Source organism: Myotis brandtii, unplaced genomic scaffold, assembly GCF_000412655.1.
Source record: "Myotis brandtii unplaced genomic scaffold, ASM41265v1 scaffold334, whole genome shotgun sequence".
NCBI lineage: Eukaryota > Metazoa > Chordata > Mammalia > Chiroptera > Vespertilionidae > Myotis > Myotis brandtii.
The window spans coordinates 1,074,444-1,074,675 of record NW_005362885.1 but is presented as its reverse complement, the minus strand read 5'-3'; the positions used below and the strand labels follow the sequence as shown (position 1 = coordinate 1,074,675).

At 60.8% G+C, this 232-nt stretch overlaps 1 protein-coding gene across 1 annotated transcript in view; it reads left to right on the top strand.

Moving 5' to 3' along the window:
- AGRN (agrin) overlaps positions 1-232 on the top strand; it is a 53,231-nt gene that overhangs the window by 48,398 nt on the left and 4,601 nt on the right. The window lies entirely within an intron of this gene.

The following is a 232-nucleotide window of genomic DNA, read 5'->3' as shown; positions in this document are numbered from 1 at the left end:
GACTCTCACTGAACTGTTTTCTCTCCCGTCTGTCCTGTGCCTCTGTCTGTCCGCTCTCTGCTCTCTGGCCTTGCTCTGCAACCCCCACCCCGCTCTCCGGATGTCAGAAATCCCGAAAGGTACTGGGGCTCCCCGCTCACTCATCTGCTGGTCTCTGCGCCTCCATCCCTCCCTCCGTGCATAGAGTAGCCCCTCCCCCACTAAGCCCCCATCGGCCACGTCTGTGGGATTA